Source organism: Elephas maximus, chromosome 4 (genome assembly GCF_024166365.1).
Source record: "Elephas maximus indicus isolate mEleMax1 chromosome 4, mEleMax1 primary haplotype, whole genome shotgun sequence".
Lineage (NCBI taxonomy): Eukaryota > Metazoa > Chordata > Mammalia > Proboscidea > Elephantidae > Elephas > Elephas maximus.
The window spans coordinates 160,930,729-160,956,825 of NC_064822.1; the positions used below are offsets into that span (position 1 = coordinate 160,930,729).

General features: G+C 39.3%; 1 long non-coding RNA gene across 9 annotated transcripts in view; it reads left to right on the forward strand.

Moving 5' to 3' along the window:
- The window catches only part of LOC126075894 (uncharacterized), a 197,029-nt gene that overhangs the window by 60,483 nt on the left and 110,449 nt on the right, over positions 1-26,097 (forward strand). For all 9 annotated transcript variants that reach the window (XR_007517316.1, XR_007517318.1, XR_007517319.1 and 6 more), the window contains one exon: positions 9,394-9,708. This is a non-coding gene — a long non-coding RNA (uncharacterized LOC126075894). The remainder of the gene's footprint in view (positions 1-9,393; positions 9,709-26,097) is intronic.

Sequence of the window (26,097 nt, forward strand, 5' to 3'; positions counted from 1 at the left end):
AAATCTAACCAGGGATGTTAAAGACCTGTACAAAGAAAACTACAAAACACTACTGCAAGAAACCAAAAGAGATCTACATAAATAGAAAAACATAACATGGTAACGGATAGGTAGACTCAACATTGTGAAAATGACAATTCTACCCAAAGCAATCTGCAAATACATTGTAATCCCAATCCAAATACCAACAACGTTCTTTAAAGAGATGGAAAACTAATCATTACATTATATGCAAAGGTAAGAGGTCCTGGATAAGTAAAGTGCTATTAAAGAAGAAAGTGGGAGGACTCACACCACCTGACCTCAGAACCTACTATGTAGCTATGGTAGTCAAAACAGCCTGAAACTGGAACAATGACAGATACATTGCCCAATGGTACAGAATTGAGAACGCAGACGTAAATCCATTCACCTATGGTCATCCGATCTTCAACAAGGACCCAAAGTCCATCAAATGGGGGAAAAGACAGTCTTTTTAACAAATGGTGCTGGCAAAACTGGATGTCCATCTGCAAAAAAATGAAACAGGACCCATACCTCACACCATACACAAAAACTAACTCGAAATGGATCAAAGACCTAAATATAAAACCAAAAACTATAAAGATCATAGAAGAAAAAATAGGATTAATGCTAGAGGCCCTGATACACAGCATTAACAGGATACAAACCACAATCAATGACACACAAACTCATTGTGTGGGATAAACTAGATGAGTGGGATCTTCTAAAAATTAAACACTTATGCTCATCAAAAGCCTTCACCAAAAGAGTAAAAAGAGAACCTACAGTCTGGGAAAAATTTTTGGCTATTACAAATCTGACAAAGTTCTAATCTCTAAAATCTACAGGCAAATCCGACATCTCTACAACAAAAAGGCAAAAAATCCAATTAAAAAATGGTCAAAGGAAATGAAAAGACACTTCACCAAAGAAGACATTCAAATGGCTAACAGGCACATGAAGAAATGCTCATGATCACTGGCTATTAGAGAAATGCAAATAAAAACCACAGTGAGATATCATCTCACCCCAGCATTACTGGTACAAATGAAAAAAACAGAAAATAACAAATGTTGGAGAGGCTGTGGGGAGATTGGAACTCATGCATTGCTGGTAGAAATGCAAAATGTTAAAACCACTTATGGTGCTTCCTTAAAAACCTGGAAGTAGAAATACCATATGATTCAGCAATCCCACTCCTAGGAATATATCCTAGAGAAATAAGAGCTGTTGCACAAATAGACATATGCACAGCATGGTCATTGCAGCTTTGTTCACAATAGCAAAAAGATGGAAACAACCTAGATGCCCATCAACAGATGAATGGGTAAACAAACTCTGGTACATATACACAATGGAGTACTATGCAATGATAAGAGCAATGATGAGTCCTTGAAGCATCTCACAACATGGATGAATCTGGAGGGCATTATGCTGAGTGAAATAAGTCCATCACAAAAGGATGAGTATTGTATGAGATCACTACTATAAAAACTCATGAAAAAGTTTACACACAAAAAGGAACAATCTTTGATGATTATGAGGGAGGGGAGGGGTAGGGATGGAAAAACACTAAATAGACAATAGATTAGTGGTAACTTTGGTGAAGGGTAAGACAGTACACAATACTGGGGAAGCCAGCACAACTTGTACAAGGCAAGGTCATCGGAGTTCCACAGACACACCCAAACTCGAGGGACCAAATTACTGGGCTGAGGGGTATGGGGACCAGGGTCTCAGGGAACATCTAGCTCATTTGGCATAACATAGTTTATAAAGAAAGTGTTCTACATTCTACTTTGGTGAGTAGCATTTGGGGTCTTAAAAGCCTGTGAGCAGCTATCTAAGGCAGTCAAGTGTTCTCACCCCTTTGGTAGCAAGGGGGAATGAAGAAAACTAAAAACACAAGGGAAAGGTTAGTCCAAAAAACTAATGGACCACAACTATCACGGCCTCCACCAGTCTGAGTCTAGTACTACTACATGGTGCCTGGCTACCACCACTGACTGCTCTGACAGGGATCAAAATAGAGGGTCCCAGTCAGAAATAGAAAAGAACCTAAAACAAAATTCTAACTCACACACAAAAAAAGACCAGACTTACTGGCCTGACAGAGTGAGTATGGCCCCTGGACACCCTTTTAGCTCAGTAATGAAGTCACTCCTGAGGTTCACCCTTCAGCCAAAGATTAGACAGGCCTGTAAAACAAAACAAGACTAAAGGTGCACCCCAGTCCAGGGGCAAGGACTAGAAGGCAGGAGGTAACAGGAAAGCTGGTAATAGGGAACCCAAGGTCAAGAAGGGAGAGTGTTGACATGTCACGGGGTTGTTAACCAATGTCATAAAACAATATGTGTAATAACTGTTTAACAAAAAGCCAGTTTGGTCTCTAAACCTTTATCTAAAATACAATTTAAAAAAGCGTTAAATGGAAATGATAAAAAAAAAGAATGTTCTACATCTTATTTTTGTGAGTAGCGTTTGGGGTCTTAAAAGCTTGTGAGCGGCTGTCTAAGATATTCCACTTGTCCCACCCTGTCTAGAGCAAGGGAGAATGAAGAAAATCAAAGACACAAGAGAAAGGTTAGTCCCAAGGACTAATGGACCGCAACTATCACAGCCTCTACCAGACTGAGTCTAGCACAACTGGATGGTGTCTGGCTACCACCATCGACTGCTCTGACAAGGAATCACAATAGAGGGTCCTTGGCAGAGCTGGAGAAAAACGTAGAACAAAATTCTAACTCCCCAAAAAAGACTAGACTTACTATTCTGAGAGAGACTGGAGAAACCCGGCGAGTATGACCCCTGGATACCCTTTTAATTCAGTACTGAATAGACACACCAACCCAGGGGCAAGGACAAGAGGGCAGGAGGGGCAGGAAAGCTGGGTGAAATGAAAATGGGGAACCCAAGATCGAGAAAGTGAGAATGTTGGCACTTGGTGGGCTTGGCAACCAATTTCACTAAACAACATGTGAATTAATTGTTTAATGAGAAACTAATTTGCTCTGTAAACCTTCATCTAAAGCACAATAAAAATAAATACATGGCGCCAGAAAAACTGGGTTGTTTTAGTTGTGTGCCTTTGAAATGTTGGAGATTTGAGTCTAGTTCCTTTGAGGCACCTCAGAAGAAAGACCTGGTGCTCTACTTCCAAAAAGTCAGTAATTGAAAACCCTATGGAGCATAGTTCTGCTCTGACACACATGGAGTTGCCATGAGTGAATTAACTTCTGGCAACTGGTCAGTTGTTGAGAGCATGAATTTAAAGCAACCACAAACATGTTGCCAAGAAATGTGTGTAATAAAGTCTATTTTTATTAAAAATTCACCTTCAAACATATGTACCTCTATAAATACTCATGGAAAAAAGTATAAATAATGGACATCAAACTAACAATTACTTCTGGGGGATGGGATGGGGGTTTAGGTGAGGACAGGCGTGCGATATCTTTCCCTTTTTATTTTATACAATTTCTGCAATTAATTTTTTTTCCAAATAGAATATATTTCTTACATTTATCCTTTATTTTAGAGGAAGATCCTAGTTCTCTATTTTGTTTAAGAGGATCAGTCATCACCTTCAGTCTGACAAATTTTGTTTCCCAGTATTCATCCACTGCTGTATGCTCGAACTAGTGCGTATATACTCTCTGCATCAAAAGCACAGCTTTTATTGCAAGCAGCCCTCCAAGACACAACAATTGGTCTCTATTTGCCTGGCACACAAGACGAATAAGAATCAGGAATAAGAGGGGTATATGGAATGTATGGCTAATTGCCTCCATGAACAACGCCGTCTTTGCCATGAAACCAGAACTGGATGGTGACCAGCTACCATTACTGAACATTTGATCAAAGATTCTATAGAAGAATACTGATCAAAAGGGGGAGAAGGCAGACCAGAATTTCAAAGTCTCATGAACTCTAGAATTTCTAGAGCCAAGAAGGCTGGATGAACCCCTGAAACTATTGCCTTGAGATAGACTTTAAAACGTAAACAAAAAATATCCCCTGAAGTCTTCTTAAAACCAAACAGTACTTTAGCTTAACTACTAAAAAATATCTGCCTTGAGCATTATGCCCTTTTAAGAACTGTCTATATGGGATCAAAGTGACAACAACAACTCAAAAGGTTAGATAGGAGCCTTAGGGAACAGAGAATTTATGTTAATGGGGGAGGAACACCTCAGAAAAGGAGGGTGAGAATGGTTGCACAACTCAAAGAATAATCAAAGTCAGCTGAACTGTACATGTACAAATGGTTGAATTAGTATATGTTTTCTGTGTATATTCTCAACAACAACAAAATAAAGCTAAAAAAATCAGTGTTTTTTATCAGTGTATAGAATAAGACCAAGAATAATGTAACTTGTTTGAGATATAGTATTTTATAATAATTAAACATTGTTGTTGCTAATAGTCAGTTCTGACTCATAGTGACCCTATGTACAACAGAGTGATGCTGCCCGTCCGGCACCATCCTCACAGTCCTTGTTATGCTTGATAGCCACTGTGTAGATCCATCTCGTTGAGGGTCTTCCTCTTTGTCGCTGACCCTCTACTTTACCAAGCATGATATCTTTCTCCTTCTCGATTAAGTGTCCAAGGTATGTGAGACAAAGTCTCACCATCCTTGTTTTCCGGCTGTACTTCTTCCCAGACAGATTTGTTTGTTCTTCTGGCAGTCCATGGTATATGCAATATTGTTCACAATACCATAATTTGAAGGCATCAGTCCTTCTTCAGTCTTCCTTATTCATTGTTCCAAAATACTTGGAAGACGTATTTTGCTGCAGATTTGTTCAGTGCAATAGGCCATTCGATTTCCTGACTGCTGCTTCCATGGGCATTGATTGTGGATCCAAGTAAAATGAAATCCTTGACAACTTCAGTATTTTCTCCATTTATCATGATGTTGCTTACTGGTCTGGTTGTGAGGATTTTTGTTTGTTTTTGTTGAAGTGCAATCCATACTGAAGTCTGGGGTCTTTGATCTTCATCAGTAAGTGCTTCAAGTCCTCTTAACTTTCAGCAAGCAAGGTTGTGTCATCTGTATAACGCATGTTGTTAACTAGTGTTCTTCCAATCTTCATGCCCCGTTCTTGTTCATATAGTCCGGTTTCTTGGATTATTTGCTCAGCATACATATTGAATAAATATGGTGAAAGGATATAACCCCTACCCACACCTTTTTGACTTTAAACCATGCAGTATCCCCTTGTTCTGTTTGAACAACTGCCTCTTGATCCATGTAGATTCCTCATGAGCACAATTAAGTGTTCTGGAATTCCCATTCTTTGCAATGTTACCCATAACTTGTTATGATCCACACAGCTGGAATGCCTTTGCATAGTGATAAAACACAGGTAAGCATCTTTCTGGTATTCTCTGCTTTCAGTCAAGATACATCTGACATCAGCAATGCTATCCCAGTGATAAATTTAGTAATAAATTATTAAAGATGTGAGATCATTTTATGGGCCTTTTATTGGTAGTGTACTTGCATTATTGTAAGTTGGGTTCACCAGGCAGCAGACTCTGAGACAGACCTTAGCCTGCAGGATGGTTGTGAAAGAATGCTCTTGGGGTCAAAAGTTGTAGAAGGATGGGGAAGAAAGAAGAGGAATAAGTCCAGCTGCGATGAACACTAACCTGTGGAGCTAGAATTTTTCTTCAGAGTTTCCTAAACTGGACCTTGTGTGCCATTGTGTCAATTCTGACTCATAGCAACCCCATATGACAGGATAGAAGTGTCCCATAGGGTTTCCTATGCTGTAATCTTTTCAAGAAAAAGAGTCCTGGTGGTGTGCAGTGCAGTAGTTAAATGCTAGGCTGCTAACTGGAAGTTCGGTGGATGAACCCACTAGCTGCTCCATGGGAGAAAGATATGGTAGTCTGCTTCCGTAAAGATTTCAGCCCTGGAAATCCTGTGGGGAGTTCTACTCTGTCCTATAGGGTTGCTATGAGTTGACATAGGCTCCATGGCAATGGGTTTGGGTTTTAACCCTTTCGGGAGGAAATACCCATGTCTTTTCTTCCGAAGAGCTGCCGGTGGAGTTGAACTGCTGACCTTTCAGTTAGGAGCCAAGTGCTTAACCATTGCACCACGAGGACTCTTTTAGTTGGCTCTAGATGACTAAAGCGTTGTATTTCCACAGGGAAAGGGCATGACTTCGGGCCACGCAGGCTACTCTCTGCTTCTGAGGCAATCCTTGGAGGGGCTGGATGACAGCTGAAGGCTGTTTGAGGCAATTCCCGTAAGAACTTTACATAGTGAAAGGGAAGTACTCTTAACAGCTGGGACCACAAGTCCTTCATTGAACGTGAATCTGAGTGGCACATAAGTGTCTACCAACATGTACCCTTGTTATTATTCTTGGGATCAACTTCTCAGGGTTTAGAAGCACTAATGTGTCTTTTTTTTTTTTCCCGTTTCAATATCTAACATATTTCAGTATGATAAATACAATGAGATAACGCATGTAAAATACTTATTGTTCTCATTAAGTGCTAACTATCGTTATGAATATTATTCTGTCCTGTAAACAAGCTTTGCTTTTATTAAGCAGAGGAAAGAACAGGTACAAGAGGAAAAGAATATTATAACACATTTCTGTTGTACATGCATTATGTCAATTTGGCCCTGAAAAAGTTTCAAGTTATGGGTGTTTTTCTAAAGCTATGCATGCTAATCCCTTTTCACACGATCAAAGGAATTTTACTCTTTCCTTTTGCTTTTATAAGATGTAATTCAGTATTATTCAATGGTTTCTAAGGAACTCTCTTGCCTTGCTTATTAAAAGAAAAGCCAGGCTCAGAATTTTAGTTCATCCCCTTGACAAATGTAATCCCATCATAAATCACAACAATAAATGAAAAACTGGCTTCTGCTCTAGGAGAAATAGTCATGTGAGACTATTGTGTTAATGCTCTTGACGTTTGCTTTTTAACATTTGACTGCTATTCCGATGAAAACCATCTGTTGACTAGCAGAAAATGACGATAATAATGATAATTATAACAAAGATAATAATAGAGGCTAACACTGAGCACTGTACTAAGTATTTCACATAAATTATCTCATTAATTATCAATTCAGCCATATGAGGTAGATACAACTATTATTCCTCTATTACAGATGATGAATCTGGGGCTCAGATGGGTAAGTTGCTTAAGGCCAAGCTCTTGTAAGTGGCAGAGCAGGAATTAGGACCCCAGTAAATTGGACTGCAAGATCCATGCTTTTAATTATTCCAATTTACTGACATTAAGGACTGATAGGACTGATATGAGTCTCTTTCTCTCAGTCAGTTAATCAATCATTTATTGAAAGTATACTGTAAGCCCTTTGGGGAATAAAATATTTTAAGCCCTCTTTGTGCATTTACAATCTAGCTGGGGAATTTCAAGGTAATCAATGGAAATGTTCCCTAAACTTTAGTTTTTTATTTACCATTTTTCTGTTGTCATAGTTGTGCACATGACTACTATGCGTGTAGCATATAAAATAGTTGTGCATAGCATATGAATGAATCTGTCTTGGAAGAACCACAGCCAGAACGCTCCTTAGAAGTTAGGATGGTGAGACTTTGTCTCACGTACTTTGGACATCTTATTAGGATGGACCAGTCCCTGGAGAAAGACATCATGCTTGGTAAAATAGAGGGTCAGCAAAAAAGAGGAAGACCCTCAACAAGATGGATTGACACAGTGCAACAATGGGCTCAAACATAGCAATGATTGTGAGGATGGTGCAGGACCGGGCAACATTTCCTTCTGCTGTACATACAGGGTCACTGAGTTGGAACCCACTCTGTGGTACCAAACAACAAAACAGCATAGGAAATGAAGTGCTACTTCCCCTCTCTGAACTCCCTTGTCCCTTAAACTTGATTTTACCCTCAAATCTCTCAACTGTGTTTAACAAATGCTAAAAAAAAAAAAAAACTCAAAGATGATGTTTTTATGTATCATTTATATTTTCTTGGAAGACGATTCAATACTTTGGTCAGTGCAATAAAACCAAACCAAACCAAACCAAACCTACTGCCATCGGGTCGATTCTGACTCATAGCGACCCTATAGGGCGGAGTAGAACTGCCCCATAGAGTTTCCAAGGAGCGCCTGGTGGGTTCGAACTGCTGACCTCTTGGTTAGCAGCTGTAGCACTTAACCACTACACCACCAGTGTTTCCTTGGTCAGTGCAATAAGAACTGAAAAATGGTGAATGCTGAAATAGAAGAAAGGTGAAATAAAATAGTGATGATTTATTTCACTATTGTACCATTTGTCTAGGCAATTTAATAATTCTTCCATTTTCTTTTAAAATCATGGATGAGAAGAATTGCTAAGTTATAATGAAATAATTGCTAGGATGATGAAATATTTCAAGATACAGGAAAAGTAAAATCACTAAGATCCCATAATTTATCTTAGATTTTGTAATGGTCCAATAGTCCTATATGGTAATTTCAAGATAGATTGTGTTTTAATCTATTAAAAATAAAAAAGCAAATTTTCTTTTTGTTTTTTGGAAGACCTTTAATAAAAACAAAAGTCAACCTTTCTAGAGGAAGATTTCTAAGAAAAATCAATCTTTAAAGTGTTAAAAAGCAAAGATGTCCCTTTAAGGACTGTTTTAGTCATCTAGTGCTGCTATAACAGAAATAACACAAGTTGATGGCTTTAACAAAGGGAAATTTATTCTCTCACAGTCTAGGAGGTTACAAGTCCAAATTCAGTCAGTCAGCTCCAGGGGAAGGCTTTGTCTCTCCGTCAGCTCCAGAGGAAGATTCCTTGTCATCAATCTTCCCCTGGTTGAGGAGATTCTCAGGCACAGGGACCCCGGGTCCAAATGACACGCTCTGCTCCTGGTGCTGCTTCTTGGTAGTATGAGGTCCCCAACTCTCTGCTTGCTTCCCTTTCCTTTTATCTCTTGAGAGATAAAAGGTGGTGCAGGCAACACCCCAGGGAACTCCCTGTACCTTGGATCGGGGAGGCGACCTGAGTAAGGGTGGTGTTACAATCCCACCATAATCCTCTCAACATAAAATTACAATCACAAAATGGAGGACAACCACACAATACTGGGAATCATGGCCTAACCAAGTTGACACATATTTTGGGGTGGACACAATTCAATCCATGACAAGGACTAAGGTGTGCTTGACCTAAACCATGGTGTTTTCAATCCCCTTATATGCAGGGTTTCCCTGGTGGCGTTGTGGTTAAGAGCTACAGCTGTTAACCAAAAAGTCAGTAGTTTGAATCCAACAGGTGCTCCTTGGAAACCCTGTGGGGCAGTTCTACCCTGTCCTATAGGGCCGCTATGAGTTGGAATTGACTCAATGGCAACAGGTTTTTTTTTTTTTTTTCATATGCAGGTGAAAGCTGAACAATGAATAAAGAAGATCAAAGAAGAGTTGAAGACTTTGAATTATGGTGTTGGTGAAGAATACTGAATATACCATGGACCGCCAGAAGAACAGACAAATCTGTCTTGGAAGTACAGCCAGAATGCTCCTTAGAAGCAAGGATGGCAAGACCCCATCTCACATGCTTTGGGCATGTTATCAGGAGGGACCATTCCCTGGAGAAGGACATCATGCTTAGTAGAGGGTCAGCAAAAAAGAGGAAGACCCTCAGTGAGACGGACTGACACAGTGGCTGCAACAATGGGCTCAAGCATAACAACGACTGTGAGTATGGCACAGGACCAGGCAGTATATCATTCTGTTGTACATAGGGTTGGTATAAGTCGGAACCAATTTGAACCAACTCAACGGGACCTAACAACAACAACAACAACAACAACTGTTGCTATGAGTTGGAATCGACTTGATGGCAATGGGTTTGGTTTGGTTTTAGTCAACTCCAAGGAGCCCTGGTGCACGGTGGTTATGCACTGGGCTGCTAACCAAAAGGTCAGCAGTTAGAAATCACCAGTGGCTCTGCAGGAGAAAGATGTGGAAGTCTGCTTCTGTAGAGATTTATAGCCTCAGGAAACCCTGTGGGGTTACTATGAGTCGGAATTAACTCAACGGCAGTGGATTTGGTTTTGGTTTGGTCTTTTGTTTGGCTGGAAGTTGGTGTCCAGGAATGGCTTCAGTTCCATGTTAGTAGGATATCTTAGGGCTATAGTCTCAGGGATTCCTCCAGTCTCTTTATCAGACCATCAAGTCTGGTCTTTTTTGTGAATTTGATTTTCATTCTACATTTTTCTCCCATTCTGCCCGGGACCCTCTATTGTGATCCCAGTCAGAGCAGTCAGTGGTTCAACCTAACTCTTTTTTTTTTTTTAATTAACTTTTATTAAGCTTCAAGTGAACGTTTACAAATCCAATCAGTCTGTCACATATAAGTTTACATACATCTCACTCCCTACTCCCACTTGCTCTCCCCCTCTTGAGTCAGCCCTTTCAGTCTCTCCTTTCGTGACAATTTTGCCGGCTTCCCTCTCTCTCTATCCTCCCATCCCCCCTCCAGACAAGAGTTGCCAACACAATCTCAAGTATCCACCTGATATAATTAGCTCACTCTTCATCAGCGTCTCTCTCCCACCCGCTGACCAGTCCCTTTCATGTCTGATGAGTTTCTTCGGGGATGGTTCCTGTCCTGTGCCAACAGAAGGTCTGGGGACCATGGCCGCCGGGATTCCTCTAGTCTCAGTCAGACCATTAAGTTTGGTCTTTTTATGAGAATTTGGGGTCTGTATCCCACTGATCTCCTGCTCCCTCAGGAGTCCTCTGCTGTGCTCCCTGTCAGGGCAGTCATCTATTGGGGCCGGGCACCAACTAGTTCTTCTGGTCTCAGGATGATGTAGGTCTCTGGTTCATGTGGCCCTTTCTGTCTCTTGGGCTCTTAGTTGTCGTGTGGCCTTGGTGTTCTTCATTTTCCTTTGCTCCAGGTGGGTTGAGACCAATTGCTGCATCTTAGATGGCCGCTTGTTAGCATTTAAGACCCCAGACGCCACATTTCAAAGTGGGATGCAGAATGATTTCATAATAGAATTATTTTGCCAATTAACTTAGAAGTCCCCACAAACCTGTTCCCCAGACCCCGCCCTTGCTCTGCTGACCTTTGAAGCATTCATTTTATCCCGGAAACTTCTTTGCTTTTGGTCCAGTCCAATTGAGCTGACCTTCCAAGTGTTGAGTGTTGTCTTTCCGTTCACCTAGAGCAGTTCTTATCTACTGATTAATCAATAAAAAACCCTCTCCCACCCTCCCTCCATCCCCCCCTCGTAACCACAAAAATATGTGTTCTTCTCAGGTTTACTATTTCTCAAGATCTTATAATAGTGGTCTTATACAATATTTGTCCTTTTGCCTCTGACTAATTTCGCTCAGCATAATGCCTTCCAGGTTCTCAACCTAACTCTTAAATGAGCAATCTAACTGGACATCCTCTTTTTCTGTTCTTCTTAGAGAATAGGAGTTGGTGGTAAATATTCATGTACAGGCTTTGAGGACTATTACAAAGTCACACTCTAGTCTTCTTTTCACCAGGTTATATAATTTTATTTTATTTTTTTTAAAATAATTTTTATTGTGCTTTAAACGAAAGTTTACAAATCAAGTCAGTCTCTCACACAAAAACCCATATACACCTCACTACACACTCCCAATTACTCTCCCGCTAATGAGACAGCCCGCCCTCTCCCTCCAGTCTCTCTTTTTGTGTCCATTTCGCCAGCTTCTAACCCTCTCCACCCTCTCATCCCCCCTCCAGGCAGGAGATGCCAACATAGTCTCAAGTGTCCACCTGATCCAAGAAGCTCACTCCTCACCAGCATCCCTCTCCAACCCATTGTCCAGTCCAATCCATGCCTGAAGAGTTGGTTTCGGGAATGGTTCCTGTCCTGGGCCAACAGAAGGTCTGAGGGCCATGACCACTGGGGTCGTTCTAGTCTCAGTCAGACCATTAAGCCTGGTCTTATGAGAATTTGGGGTCTGCATCCCACCGCTCTCCTGTTCCCTCAGGGGTTCTCTGATGTGTTCCCTGTCAGGGCAGTCATTAATTTTATTTTTACAAAGCTTTTATTATAAGTTTTATTTACCTATCCTCCAGTCATAATTATTGTTCTCCTCTGCATTATCTCCAAGATTTCCGGTTTTCTTTTAAGTTATAAAGCTAAGATTTGACCATGTTCCTTATAATAGGATCATTATTTTACTCTTTCTACCTCTTTTCCTTTTCCTTCTCTTTCTTTCCTATGTTTTATTTTACAGAAATGTTAGAATCAAATTGTTGTTTAATTGATAGTAGCATATAGTTAGCATCAGTCACATCTCCTCTATGGCAAATTGTTACTTTGGTGGCTCTACAATGAACCATGCCAGTATTATGCCTCTCTGTAGTGCTCTCTTAAATCTGGGCTGGCTCTGAGACCTGCTTTAAACAATAGAATGCAGGGGAAGTGACACAGTACCAGCTCTAGGCTTAAGCCTTAAGATGATCTACCAGGTTTCTGGTGGAAATTAACTGCTGTGTAATAATTCTACTAGTCTGAAACTCTCATGCTGTAAGCTGTTGACCTTCACATGGCCTCTCCATAAGCCCAACATAGCCACATGGAGAGGCCATGTGGAAGAGAACCAAATCCCTGGCCAACAACCCCAGCTGGTCTCCCAGTTAGCAGCTAGCACCAACTTGCCTGCTTTATGAGTGAGGCCCTTTTGGAAGTAGATCCTCTAGTCAAATTTTACCATTCCAGCTGATTTTGAGGAACAGAAACAAGCTGTTCTTGCTGAACCCTGCCCAAATCACAGAATTATGAGCAAATAGTTTTTTTAAGCCATTAGTTTTTGGAGTGGTTTGTTACATAGCAAGAGATAATTAAAACATCCTCTCTAGGCAAATCTTAGTTTTCTCATCTGTAGAATGAATTAGTTGGACAAGATAATCTCTACATATTATAAAATCTCTGTTATTGGAGTGTGTTCCACCTTGTTCCATTGATGCCCAATTCCTGCCTAAAGCCCTATGTTAGTCCTACAGACTAATTTCGGACTACTCTTGTTGAAATTTATTATTTCGTATGTTTGGCTTCTTTCTTTCTTTTTTGTCCTAGACCCACATCTCTAACTTGCCAGAGTTATGCTAAATTCTGATTTTGTCCTCCATGTGATAATACTGCTCCCAGCTTGATTGTGTACCCATTTCATGAACTTGCCTTCTACCTCAAGCCTTCCTTCAGCAACTTCACAGCTGCGTTCTCACAGCTGGAATGGCTGATTCACTTTGTTTTATTGGCCCTCAGAAAATCCTACTGGCATAGCTTTTAGGGTTTAGAATTCTGAAAACTTGCTTTTCCCACCATTTTGCTGTTTGTGGCCCAAGCATACACCTAAATGGGTCATTTTCCAAGACATAGCATGTGGATTCCTGTGAATTTCTTGTGAATAATGTGTGCTATTAGAAAGTTAATAAGGAACATACTTTTCTTTCCTGGTGGAGTCTTGACTCAGAATATTTCTAAAGTATAAACATCAGTTAACTATGTCTCAAGACTTCTGTGATAGAGATGTGAAACCAGTGATTCTTTTCTCATGTAATTTTGAATTGATATCTGAATATATTAGTCTCATTTTCTATGCATATCTAGTCTCCTTGAGCTGAATTCATTCCAGTAGCAACATGTTTCCTAATAAATATCATCTAGTCATTTTGAAGTACATTTAAGCTTGTTGTTATTATTGTTAGGTGCTGTCATATCAGTTCTGACTCATAGCGACCCTATGTACAACTAAATGAAACACTGCCTGGTCCTGTGCCATCCTCACAATTGTTGCTGTGTTTGAGCCCATTGTGTCAATCATCTTGTTGAGGGACTTCCTCTTTTTCTCTGACCTTCTACTTTACCAGGCATGATGCCCTTCTCCAGGGACTGATCCCTCCTTGTCACAGGTCCAAAGTAGGTGAGACGAAGTCCCACCATTCTTGCTGCCAAGGAACATTCTGGCTGTACTTCTTCCAAGACAGATTTGTTTGTACTTCTGGCAGTCCATGGTATATTCAATATTGTTAGCCAACACCATAATTCAAAGGCATCAATTCTTTTTTGGTCTTCCTTATTCATTGTCCAGCTTTCGCATGCATATGAGGTGACTGAGAATATCATGACTTGGGTCAGCCACACCTTAGTCCTCAAAGTAACCTTGTTGCTTTTCAACACTTTAAAAAGGCCTTTTGCCGTAGATTTGCCGAATGAAATACGTTGTTTGATTTCTTGACTGCTGCTTCCATGTGTGTTGATTGTGGATCCAAGTAAAATGAAATCTTTGACAACTTCAATATTTTCTCTGTTTATCGCGATGTTGCTTATTGGTCTAGTTGTGAGGATTTTTTTTTTTTTTTTTATGTTGAGGCATGATCCATACTGAAGGCTGTAGTCTTTGATCTTCATCAGTAAGTACTTCAAGGCCTCTTCACTTTCGGCAAGTACGTTGTGTTATCTGCATATTGCAGGTTCCTGATGGCTCTTCCTCCAATCCTGATGCCACATTCTTAATATAGTCCAACTTCTCGGGTCATTTGCTCAGCATACAGATTGAATCAGTATTGTGAAAGGATACAACCCTGATGAACATCTTTCCTGATTTTAAACCACAGGGTATCCCCTTTTCTGTTTGAACCCCTGCCTTTTTGTCTGTGTACAGGTTCCGCTTGAGCACAATTTAGTGTTCTGGAATTCCCATTCTTCGCAATGTTATCCATAATTTGTTATGATCCACACAGTTGAATGCCTTTCATAGTCAATAAAATACAGGTAAACATCTTTCTGGTACTCTCTGCTTTCAGCCAGGATCCATCCAACATCAGCAATGATATCCCTCGTCCAAGTCCTCTTCTGAATCTGGCTTGAATTTCTGGCAGTTCTCTGTTGGTATACTAATGCAGGCACTTTTGAATGATTTTCAGCAAAATTTTACTTGCATGTGATATTAATGATATTGTTTGATAATTTATGCATTTGGTTGGATTACCTTTCTTGGGAATAGACAGAAGTTGGTAAAAATCTTCCATTTCTTCATCTTTCACATTACCAGTTGGTCTGTAAATAACAGTTGTATTAACTGGTCTTCCTTGTAGACGTATGGATATTATCCTATCACTGACAGCATTGTACTTCAGGGTAGATCTTGAAATGTTCTTTTTGACAATGAATGCGATGCCATTCTTCTTTAATTTGTCATTTCTGGCATAGTAGACCATATAATTGTCTAGTTCAAAAGAGCCAATACCAGTCCATTTCAGCTCACTAATGCCTAGGATATTGCTGATTATGTGTTCCATTTCATTTTTGGCAACTTCCAATTTTCCTAGATTCATACTTCGTACATTCCACTTTCCTATTATTAATGTATATGTGCAGGTGCTTCTTCTCATTTTGAGTTGTGCCACATCAGCAAATGAAGGTCCTGAAAACTTTACTCCATTCACATCATTAAGGTCAGCTTTACTCTGAGAAGGCAGCTCTTCTCCAGCTGTATTTTGAGAATCTTCCAACTTGAGTGGCTCATCTCCTGGCACTGTATCAGACAATGTTTTGCTACCATCCATAAGGTTATTGCCAGCCAATTTTTTTCAGAAATAAACTGCCAGGTCCTTCTTCATAGCCTGTCTTAGTCTGGAAGCTCTACTGAAATCTGTCTACCATGGGTGACCTTGCTGGTATTTGAATACTGGTGGCATAGCTTCCAGCATCGCAGTAACACACAAACCAGCACAATAAGACACATGTGGCCTTTTAGCTTGGAGAGTATTAAAATAATTGATTCTCAACATTTTTCAAACTACTTTCAATTTTAGCCACTGCTGGCCATCTGTGTATTCACTTCAGAAGGAGCTCCAAACATAGCCTGGAGTCATAACAAGTAATCTTAACAGACTCACTGGAGTATGTGCTATAACCTTAGTCTTCCTAGGATTTCAAAGTGCTTTAAGAAAAGAACCACATGCCACATTACAGATAGTCTTAAAGATGGTATACTCAGAGTGTCTAGGAGCTAAACATGTTATCTGAGGTAACTCAGCAAAATAGAAGAATTGAACTATGAAATAAGCAGACTGTAAAGGTTAAGACAACACATTCCCATGATGCAAGGTGCCCCAGTTTCCTAGGGCTGCCATAACAAAACACCACAAAGTACATGGCTTTAAAGATCAGAAATTTATCTTCTCATGGTTCTAGAGGCTAGAAGTTTGAATTCAGGGCATCAGCAGAGCTATGCTGTCGACTCTAGGGGAATATCCTCCCTTGTTTCTTTCAGCTTCTGAAAAGCCTATGTTTCTTGGTGTTCTTTGGCTTGTAGACAGAAGCTCATGTGCTGTTTCCCCCTGTGTGTGACTCTTTTCCCCTGCCTGTCCTCTTCTTTTATAAGACACCACTCAGAAGGGATTAGGACTAGGACCCACCTTAGTCCAGTATGATTTAACTGATAATATCATCGAATAAAGACCTTATTTTCCCTAAACAAGGTCATATTTACAGGTACAGAGGTTAGGAATTCTACATATGTCTTTTGGGGATACAAGCCAATCCACAACAGAAGATTACTAGTTCCAGGGCAAAAGGACACTGTTTTCCCCCCGCGAATCTTCTCAAAATGGAAAATCACTGATTGCCACAGATCTCTTAAACACACGTCTAAACACTTTCTGGGGAAATATGATTTACCTGAGTGTATGCCATGGTATTTTCAGTTGCCTCATACGCATATGAAAGCTGGACAATGAAAAAGGAATATGGAAGAAGAATTGATGCCTTTGAATTATGGTGTTGGTGAACAATATTGAATATACCATGGACTGCCAGAAGAACAAACAAATCTGTCTTATAAGAAGTATAGCCAGGATGTTCCTTGGAAGCGAGGATGGTGAGACTTTATGTACTTTGACATGTTATATCATAAGGGGCCAGTCCCTGGAGAAAGTAGAGGTAAAGTAGAGGGTTAGTGAAAAAGAGGAAGACCCTCAAAGAGATGGATTTACACAGTGGCTGCAAAAATGGACTCAAACGTAGCAAAGATTTTGAGGATGGCTTAGGGCTGGGCAGTGATTCTGTTTTACACAGGGTCACTGTGAGTCAGAGGCAACCTGACAGCACCTAACAACAACAATGCTTTCCTATTGTAGCGGTTATTTTTTGTTTTTGTCTGTCCAACATCTCTTTTTTTCAGGACCTACCTATCCTGGTCTTCTTGTGATTCTGATAGGCTACAATTCTCAGGGCCTCACTCATTTGGCAATAATAATAGCACATGAAACAGGCAGGGACAGTCATAGTAACCTCTTCTAGATACAGTGATTGGTTCAGGAGTAGGCCAATTGATCCAAGCAGTCCCAATCTGAGATATTCACTGAACTGATAGATGGATGATGGAGAGAATTCTTTCTGCAGAAGTTGCTAGATTAGGATGTAGCATGGAGCCACACATAGTAACCTTCCTTAACCACATGGGGTTTATCTTATACGAAGAGAAAACTAACACACAAGAGTAGAGTGAAGACAGAGAGAGAAAATGCAAGGTGCTGAAGGTGCCAATATGGATCCAGCCCTATTTCAATTTCTCAGACAGCCCAGTCCATTTGTTCTTTTGCTTTAGCACTTGCAATCCAAAATTATAATTAATATCAACCTATTCTTTAAGGAAAATTGATACAACCTTAAAAATAGCTTTCTTCTTCAAAATATAAATGATGGTTTTTGAAATTTTAAAACAGAATTTTCATATAATTTCATAATTTTTTAAAAGGCAGAGTGCCAGAGCTGGAAGAGGTTTTCTTCATCCAGACAAACCCATAACCCATTGCTGTCGTGTCTATTCTGATTCATAGCAACCCAATAGGACAGAGTAGAAATGCCCCCGTAGGGTTTCCAAGGAGCAGCTGGTGGATCCGAACTGCTGGCTTTTTGGTTAGCAGCCAAGCGCTTTAACCAATGTGCCACCAGGGCTACCTCATCCAGACAGGGAGAGCCTTGTTTGACAAGATTCTCTCCTGATCTTTTTTTTTTTATTAACTTTTATTGAGCTTCAAGTGAACATTTACAAATCAAGTCAGACTGTCACATATAATTTTATATACACCTTACTCCGTACTCCCAGTTCTGATCTTCTTTTTTTAAAAAAATGTATTGCTACCTTTGGTGAAGCTTTAGCCCAAGGAATATAATTGTTGCTTCACTTTAGCCTGAAATATTAGCAATATAGGACCCAGAGAAATAGTTGGAATTAAGGACCTCTGGAAACCCTGGTGACATGGTGGTTAAGAGCTATGCCTGATAACCAAAAGGTCGGCAGTTTGGGTCCACCAGGCACTCCTTGGAAACTCTATGGAGCAGTTCTCCTCTGTCCTATAGGGTCACTGTAAGTTGGAATTGACTTGATGGCAACAGGTTTTGTTTGGTTTAGTTTTAAGGACTTTTAGCCAATGTACTTCCTTAGAAATGTCCGCTGGGGATAGGCAATAATGACTTCAAAATATACTGAGGATGTGATGGATGAGTCCATGAGCATAAGTTATTTTCTGATGGGTGTGTCAGGAGTAGTAAGAAGGACACTTCTAAGCATAATCAGTAAACCTGTTTTTAGTTCCTCTGCAACTTCCAGTTTTTTATTTCAGTGTTTTTATCTTTACAAAGCAAATTGGCATAATTTTCTAAGATTTTCCAAGTTTAAGAATGTCTTTTCTTTCCTGTTTCTTCCCTTCCCACCCTTTTACTTGTATTTTGTCTTTTTACTTTGATTAATGATTTTTTGTTTAAATTGTGTCTGTATTTTATACTTTAAGACACTTTAAATGCATTTTGGGAGTACAAAAAATATACACATAGCTACTAGAAAGGGCTGGAGACTTCTGGCAAAATAAGAGGAAGTACTAATGGAAACATACATTGCATTTGAACTCAATTTTATCCTCTAAAAAAAATCAACCAGCACATTAGAGAACTTATTAAAAATGATCCTTTTGATAAATATTTGAACTAAATTAATCAAAATTTTATTGAACATTTGTGTGGAAGGCATCATGCCAAATATTGAAAATGAGAAAATGAAAAAGATTTAATTCTTTGCCCTTAAGGAATCTAATAAGGGAGATAGACTTGATTTCCCAGAGAGGCAGAACTAATACTTCTTCCATTAGGTTCTCACTGCACCTATCTTTATTACAGCATATATCATAATTATTTCTTTAGAGATCCATGTCCTCATGTAGAATAAAAACTCTTCATTAGGCTAATTGACCATCTTATTCATTTTTATATTCTCAGTGCCTAATACTGTTGGTATTTAATAAAAGCTTTATATTGATACAACTCATGGAATATTCATGATAAATGAAGAAAAGATTGAACTAGTCAAGGATTTAATTCTATTTGGATTCACAGTTAACACCCATGGAAGCAGCAGTCAAGAAATCAAACAACGCATTGCACTGGGCAGCTCTGCTGCAAAAGACCTCTTTAAAGTGTTAAAAAGCAAAGATGTTACCTTGAGCACGAAGGTGCACCTGACTGAAGCTGTGGTGTTTTCAGCCGCCTCATATGCATGCAGAAGCTGGACAATGAATAAGGAGGAACGAAGAAGAATTTGTGCCTTTGAATTTTTGGTTTGGCAAAGAATATTGAATATACCAGGGACTGCCAAAAGAATGAACAGATCTGTCTTGGAAGAAGCACAGCCACAACACTCCTTGGAAGCAAGTATGTCTCACATACTTTGGACATGTTATAAGGAGAGATCCGTTCTTGGAGAAGAACATCATGCTTGGTAAAGTAGAAGGTCAGTGAAAAAGATGAAGACCCTAAAAGAGATGGGTTGACACAGTGGCTGCAACGATGGGCTCATGCATAACAGTGATTGTGAGGATGTCACAGGACCAGGCAGTGTTTCGTTCTGTTGTACATGGGGTCACTGTGAGTTGGAACTGACTTGACGGCACCTAACAACAACAACAAATGGAACGTGCAACTCAAACTGACTTAAACAGTGAGGAAGTTTGTTAGTTCGCATAAGTGGAACTCCAGTGGCAGGGTGGGCTCCAGTGGTGGATCCACCAGTTTCAGTATGTCATCAAAGAGAAGTTTTGTGTAGTTGAGAGCAATACTCTAATACAAGGGTCAGCAAACTTTTTCTTAAAGGGCCAGATAGGAAGTATTTTGGTGTGCAGGCCATCCAATTCTGTCACAATTACTCAATTCTGCCATTGTAGCTCAAGAGCAGTCATAGACAATACTATACAAATGGCCATGGCTGTGTTGTAATAAGTTTATTTACAAAAACAGATGGCCAGTTGGCTGACTATAGTTTGTTAACCCTTCCCTAGTGTAATAATAACAGATGAAATCTGAGTCCTTGGTTGACCTCATAGAAGAGCCACCCTATGCTCCAGATCATTCACCAGCTCAGACCTTTATACGAAGGAGAAATAATTCTTATTTAAGTCACTGTTAAGTTGGATTCTTTTAAGGTGGTCAAACTAATCTCTGAATATAATTATGTCTTACCTGTAAGAAATCCTTAAATATTATGACCATGATCCACTGGAAGTGTTATTATTTTACTTGCTATCTAATCACTAATCTATTTCTTGAGAAAGTAGTGGTAATTGGGAAAGTTGTTTTTGTTAAGTGTTGTTGAGTTGGCTCTGACTCATAGCGACCTTATGTACAATAGGATGAAACGCTGCCTGGTCCTGTGCCAACCCCACAATTGTTGGCTATATTTGAGCCCATCGTTGCAGCCACTGTGTCAATCCATCTCATCGAGGGTTTTCCTCTTTTTGATTGACCTTCTACTTTACCAGGCATGATGTCCTTCCCTAGGGACTGGTCACTCCTGATAACATGTCTGAATTACGTGAGATGAAGTTTCGCCATCCTTGCTTCTAATTAGGAAAGTGACTTTCTCCAAATCCCATGCCAAGTCCATGATTAAAAAACAAAACAAAGCAAAACCAGTTGTCATCGAGCTGATTCCGACCTAGCAACACTACCATTTTCCTTGATTTTGAAGATACCAGTTAGAAGTGGCAGCCAAAAATAGTTTGCATTTAAAAAAAATTTTTTTTAGCCTTCATTGTGAAAGCAGCTAGGAGATAATAATGAGTAACATTTCATTAAGTGCATGTTAGTTGCAGGTTTTGACCTGCAATTTTCTTTAAACAAATATCCTAAAGGAAGTGTACTTATAAAGGAAATTCCAATATGTTACCTAACATCCAACATTCAAGGCACCGTATGTACTATCACCAACTTCCCTAACTACCTTTTTTATTTAATTAGTATGACAATGAGAAGAATACCAAAACACTTTTCAAGTTGCTGACAGTCCACTGTTTTCTGAAGAACAAGATAATCAAAATGAAATAGTCGGTTATTTTTAAAACAAAAATTTATAAATGAAGCAGTTGGAGGGGATGGGCTAAAATTATTTTTGAGAAAATTTATATCAATTGTTCATGTTAAAAAATAGATCTGTGCATCAATTGGTCTCAACCACCTGGAGCAAAGGAGAATGAAGAACACCAAAGACACAAGGTAATTATGAGCCCAAGAGACAGAAAGGGCCACATAAACGAGAGACTACATTACCCTGAGACCAGAAGAACTAGACGGGGCCCAGCCACAACTGATTACTGCCCTGACAGGGAACACAACAGGGAACCCCTGAAAGAGCAGAAGAGAAATGGGGTGCAGACTTCAAATTCCCATAAAAAGACCAGTCTTAACTGCCTGACTGAGACTAGAAGGACCCTGGAGGTCATGGTCCCCAGACCCTCTGTTAGCCCAAGACAGGAACCATTCTTGAAGCCAACTCTTCATACAGGGATTGGATTGGACTATGGGATAGAAAATGATACTGGTGAGGAGTGAGCTTCTTGGATCAAGTAGACACATGAGACTATGTGGGCAGCTCCTGTCTGGAGGGGAGATGAGAGGGCAGAGAGGGTCAGAAGCTGGCTGAGTGGTCACTAAAATAGAGCGTATGGAGGAGTGTGCTGTCTCATTAAGGGGAGAGCAACTAGGAGTATATATATAAAAAAAAAAAAATATAGCAAGATGTATATAAATTTTTGTATGAGAGACTGGCCTGATTTGTAAACTTTCACGTAAAGTGTGCTAAAAATTAAAGAAAAAAAAAAGATTTTGAAAATTTTATGTTTTCTGTTTTGCTTTTTCTTTGTAGTGAAGACATCTGTTTATTGTTCTTATCTCTGTAATAAATGCATTCATTCATTTACCTAATTCCATCTTTTGGTTCCCTAATTTTAAAAGTACAAAGCAATGTTAGTAGTTTGGAATTTTGTAGTAGTAGTTTTTTTTTTTTTAGATGTGCTTACCTTATACAAAGCTCTTCTGGTACAAAAAAAAACCCAAAACCAAACCCAGTGCCGTCGAGTCGATTCCGACATAGCAAATGTCATTTTCCTTATTCGTGAGTTATTTTCTAAATATATTCAAGGGAGTGCCCCCCTCTACCAGACAGCTGTGACAATAATGCCCCACCATGACAACAGAGGAACAGTGCCAAAGCTCAGCAAAACAAAATTTACTTGGCAGGGGAGAGAGAATAATCTTTTCACAGATCCTTGGAAATGCTAATAAGGTCTGAACCTTGAACCATGTTTGCTTTTTATCTGGGAAATCGTTTTGAGTTATGATACCATTGGTATCATAAGAAGAGATTCCAAGTTAGGCATTTATATAGTAGCAAATTTACGAGAAGAGCTGGTTCGAAACCCAGGTGCCCCTTTCTCACCTGGTAGGACCATGCATCTTGGGACAGTCTGAAATTCACAGAGAGTCAACTTCTTTGAGTCCTTAAACTGTTACTTAGGACAGTAGGTGTAGAGCTTGACAGAGATCATTTGCATTGCCTCCAGGGGTAGTGTTGTGTTAATGTGGATGAAATACGTTTGCGATGTGTAGTTGACTCAGAGCTCCAATTTTGTTCCCATGAATAGCTCTTTTAAGCTTCTCTGCCCTTTCTATCCTCTTATATTGATGAATGGAGAAAAATATTATTATTAGGTGGCTCAATTTAAAGATCCACACTAAACCAACTAAACTCAGCATTCACATTCTCACTCTACCACTTTATGCTGCTTCCAATATCTGGCACTAATTTTTAAATAACTTGTCAGAGGAACACTATTTTGTAAGTGTGTTAAAGCTAGTCATGCTGCTAGGTCCCAACAACTGTGGGATCTTTTTCAGACATTACATATAAGAAGGCTTTACTGAATTGCTGTGTGGAAGCTCTCCCCTCCCTTTCTGTGCCTCATTCTCGTTGGCATGATGAGATGAATGGTACTTTTCTTCCGTGATTTATCTGTACAGGCATACCTTGTTTTATTGTGCTTCACTTCATTGTGCTTCACAGATACTGTGCATTTTACAAATTTAACGACGGCACTGGGTGAGTTTAACCTTAAACCCTGTGTAGAGCAAGCCTATTGGCGTCATTTTTCCAACAGCATGTTATCACTTAGTATCTCTGTGTCACATTTTGGTAATTTTTGTAATATTTCAAACCTTTTCATTATTACTATATCTATTATAGTGATTGGAAACCCTTGTGGCATAGTGGTTAAGTGCTACGCTGCTTAACCAAAAGGTCAGTTGTTCAAATCCACCAGGCACTCCTTGGAAACTCTATGGGGCAATTCTACTCTGTCCTATAGGGTTGCTATGAGTCGGAATCGACTTGATGGCAATTTTTTTTATTATTATTATAGTGATCTGTAATCAGTGACCTTTGATGTTAGTATTGTAATTATTTTGGGGTGCCACAAACTACTCTCATATAAGGCAGCAAACTTGATTGTGTGTGTTCTGACTGCTCCACTGACAGGCCCTTCCCTCATCTCTCTCCCTCTCCTTGGCCTCCCTATTTTCTGAGAACATGATAAATACTAAAATTAGGCCAATTAATAACCCTACAACAGCCTCGAAGTGTTCAAGTGAAAGGAAGAGTTGCACATCTCTCACTTTAAATCAAAAGCTAGAAATAATTAAGTTGACTGAGGAAGGCATGTCGAAAGAGTAGATAGGCTGAAAGCTAGGCCCCTTGTGCCAAACAGTTAGCCAAGTTGTGAATGCAAAGGAAAAGTTCTTGGTGGGCAAGAAGCTGGAAGAGTTTAAAGCTCATTAGTGGGGCAGGGAATGCTGGCGGGGAGGAAGGAAGGGAAGGGAACAAGTGGCATGCCTGGAGGCAGCTGGCTGGACAGCAAGAGTCTCATTAAAACTGGGCAGCGATCATGCAGGACTGGCGGCAGTGGAGCCAAAGTTTTTGTGCGGTGCAAACTTTGGACCAGCGTCGGTGGCACGGGCCCAGGCCTGCTCCATGATGGTCCTGTGCACCTCTCTCCTATATATAATACGGTGTTTGCATAACGTCCAAATCACATAATGCCCTGTTTCACAGAATGTGTGGTGGACATTAAGTGATGCATACGTGTATAATAAGTTGTAACTCTCCTTTTGATCATTCTTAGAATTATAGCCTGAAGTACTGTATAAAATGACACTGTTTAACATAAAGGTAGGTAATACAGGATCATGGGAAGCCTGAGTTGTATTAGTGCACAGCAAAGGCCGTCTCTTAGTTATGATTAAATATCTTAAAATTTATCTTTTCCAACAGAAGAAACAGTATTATTGTTATTTGCAGGGCTCTTTGAATGCTTATTATCATTATTTAGTATTGGATGTCTGATAGAATTTTTTCTCTCTATTCTGTTACTTTCACATATACTCAAAACAACAATGAAAGCAGAGATAAAAACAACATAGGAATATTAGTTATGTATTTATATAAAAGAACAAGCCTTAAACATTTTATAATAACTAAATTAATAATATGGATAATAATATGTATACGCTAGATAGTCTCAGTAATAAAATGTTGAAAGTTATGTTACACTGATTTTCAAATCAAAATGATTTAGGGACCAAAGCATATTTTTATAAGAAAATTATTTTTTTCAATGTCTCAACAATTGTACCTACCATTTTTGGGGGTCTTTTTATTTACCTTTAAAACCAAGATATACGTGTGTATGTATTTATAAAGGTAAATAATACTTATTATAGATAAGTTAGGATAATTTTACCCACAATTTTACCAGAGGTAATTGCAAACATTTCCTTTTATATTTGTCCAGCCTTTAAAGAAATGGACACAGCATTTTTTCTTTCACAAAATTGATATAGAAATATACATAAATCCAGCAGTGTTTTACTATCTGCTTTTCTTCTCACCAAATGTTGATATTTTATGTTTTACTATTTCTTTAAATATTATTTGGTACCGTGATTTTAAAACTGAATCAAATTAACATACCACAGTTTAACAAAACTCCCATTATTGGACATTTAGATTAGGCTCTATTTTTCCTTTTACAACAATCAGAAGAACACCACTGAACAGAAACCTTTCTATGCATTGAGCTCCTTAGGATAAATTCCTATATCTTAGATTTGTTGTTATTAGATGCCGACGAGTTAGCTCTGACTCATGGCACCTTACGTATACAGTAACAGAACAAAATGTTGCCAGGTCCTATGCCACCTTCATGATCATTAGTTTGTTGGAGTCCATTGTTATGGCTATTGTGTCAATCTACCTCATTGATGGTTTTCTTCATTTTCGTTGGCCGTTTAATTTACCAAACTTGATGTCCTGTTCTAGCAATTGGTCTTTCCTGATGAGGTGTCCAAAGTAAGCTAGCAAGTCTCACCATCCTGGCTTTGAAGGAACGTTCTAGTTTTGTTTCTTCGAAGATTTATTTGTTGGTATTTTTGATAATCATGGTATATTCAATATTTTTTGCCAATAAAGATCACTGGATACAAAGTTATAATCACCTCAGTTTTAATAAGTGAAATAATTTTAAAACTTATTTTTGAGTCTATAGTTTTTCAGTTTCTATGTATGAGAGATGAATTCCCTAACAACAATGAAAAAAGTATACCTTTTTTTAATGGGAAAGACAGTTTTGGCTTAGTCAACAAATGAAACTGTCAGTGGCTATGTGTATGTGACTTTATAAGCCCAGCAAATATCTTTGGGGTACAA